Below are 2506 nucleotides of genomic sequence, written 5' to 3'. Positions count from 1 at the left end.
CAACACACACAAAACCATCATACAATTGACCCGGCCCGATACGAACGTGCGCATACCTCTCTCGTACGCACAAATAGTTTGTGTTGAGAGAACGAAAATCACGCTACACGCATGTGTGTTTCTATTTTCTTCCTACTCTTGGGCGAGAAATGCGTGCTCGTATACGGTGCTACAGAGAGAGACTACAACTCGCTCACTCGGTCTCGCAGATCGACTGTGGAGTGTGGTGTGGTATCATCAATTGTGCAACCGTGAGCCCGTGCGCGTGGATGCCCACAACAGGCAGGGGATCACTCGGCTCGTGGATCGATGAAGACCGCAGCTAAATGCGCGTCAGAATGTGAACTGCAGGACACATGAACACCGACAAGATGAACGCATATCGCACATCGTATAACGTTACGATGTACACATTTTTGAGTGTCTATATTTATCGATTCAACTATACGTGCCCATGCACGTATGCGTAGTGACGTTTTCCTACCATGGTGGTAAAACGTTCAAGCTAGTCAGACATCGATTGTATCGCATTGCGCGATACAGGCTATCGATGGTTGATGCACATACATCGCATACTCCAGCCTGGCTTGGATACCCCCCTGATGTGTGTAGGCAGTACATCGACTTTTGACCATCCGACGAATAAGTAGGCCTCAAATAATGTGTGACTACCCCCTAAATTTAAGCATATTAATAAGGGGAGGAAAAGAAACTAACAAGGATTCCCTGAGTAGCTGCGAGCGAAACGGGAGGAGCTCAGCACGTAGAGATGATATGCATCGCGTATCTATCTGATTCCGTGTACTGGAAATTTAGTTATCTACCATAATCAATGGAACCTGGTTCAAGTTCAACTAGAATGTGGCTTTTATTCCCATAGAGGGTGATAGGCCCGTAGAACGGCGCTGATGGTAGAAAATTTTTCCATGGAGTCGTGTTGCTTGATAGTGCAGCACAAAGTGGGAGGTAAACTCCTTCTAAAGCTAAATATCACCACGAGACCGATAGCGAACAAGTACCGTGAAGAAAAGTTGAAAAGCACTCTGAATAGAGAGTCAAAAAGTACGTGAAACTGCCTAGGGCCCAAGCCCATTGAACTCGATTATCCGAAGCAGAGTTACTGGCCTGTGGTTGACACACAGGTCATTTACTCTCTTGCTTTCAATAGGACATTGCGATCCATTACGAACAGTTTTGCTGGTTCACACTTGCAAATCACCCGACATAGGTCTCTTGGTGTTAGTTGCTTGTCCCATCGTAGTGATGTTCAGTTTTGAAGGTCTATATCGCGAGCTGGGACTTACTGCACGTGGTGTACCGTTGGGTACGTGATGGATACGAACACCGTCCCGTATGCCCCCGCATACACCCTCAGTCTGGGTTGGCGGACTGTTGATCGGCAATGATAAAATCGAGGTACCTTCGGGACCCGTCTTGAAACACGGACCAAGAAGTCTATCTTGCGCGCAAGCCAATGGTGCCGTTTTCCGTTTCCGCGGTAACGCACACTGAAAAACCATAGGCGTGAAAAACATAACTCTCTCGTTGTGTGGGATTACGGGTGAGACTCTCTGCTCGTCCCTCCATCCACGGGTGTTATAGCCGGCATGCGGTGGTGGTTCGCTTGCGTGCCATCATCGAGGTACCTTCGGGACCCGTCTTGAAACACGGACCAAGAAGTCTATCTTGCGCGCAAGCCAATGGTGCCGTTTTCCGTTTCCGCGGTAACGCACACTGAAAACCCATAGGCGTAAAAAACATAACTCTCTCGTTGTGTGGGATTACGGGTGAGACTCTGCTGCTCGTCCCTCCATCCCCGGGTGTTATATCCGGCATGCGGTGGTGGTTCGCTTGCGTGCCATCATCGTGCCATAACATACCGTGAATGTGCAGGATGTGACCCGAAAGATGGTGAACTATGCCTGATCAGGTTGAAGTCAGGGGAAACCCTGATGGAGGACCGAAGCAATTCTGACGTGCAAATCGATTGTCAGAATTGGGTATAGGGGCGAAAGACCAATCGAACCATCTAGTAGCTGGTACCCTCCGAAGTTTCCCTCAGGATAGCTGGAGCACGCAACATTTCGGAATCTATTCTTATCTAGTAAAGCGAATGATTAGAGGCCTTAGGTTCGAAATGATCTTAACCTATTCTCAAACTATAAATGGGGCAGCAGGGACTATGTCTAAGGGCTTGACGACCCCTCCCCCGGCAACTGCGAGTTGTAGGGCTTGCCTAGGATGCGGTGGGGTTTGGCAGTGGGCTCTGCTAATCTCCTACAAAAAGCTGCATGTATCCGCAAGCAAGTCCTACCAAAGCGATCGTGTGCCGCTCAAAGTGCACAAGCCCAACGGGAGTGCCGACTCGGCACGTTAGGACCAACGCCAGTGAGGTCCTAACTATGGCATACTGGCTACCATACCATCCATGGATACGATACGGTAGATCGGAATATATAGAGAAACCAGGGCTGACAGCTGCGGTATTCTACTCCTTCAGTAAAGC

General features: G+C 49.1%; 1 pseudogene; it reads left to right on the top strand.

Annotated features, from left to right (window-relative positions):
• Nucleotides 1-274: 274 nt before the first annotated feature.
• On the top strand, nucleotides 275-426 carry LOC131433333 (5.8S ribosomal RNA; annotated as a pseudogene).
• The last annotated feature ends 2080 nt before the right edge of the window (nucleotides 427-2506 follow it).

Source organism: Malaya genurostris, chromosome 2 (assembly GCF_030247185.1).
Source record: "Malaya genurostris strain Urasoe2022 chromosome 2, Malgen_1.1, whole genome shotgun sequence".
In the NCBI taxonomy this organism is placed as follows: Eukaryota; Metazoa; Arthropoda; class Insecta; order Diptera; family Culicidae; genus Malaya; species Malaya genurostris.
The sequence above is the reverse complement of the archived record's forward strand: the minus strand, read 5'-3'. Positions and strand labels throughout refer to the sequence as shown.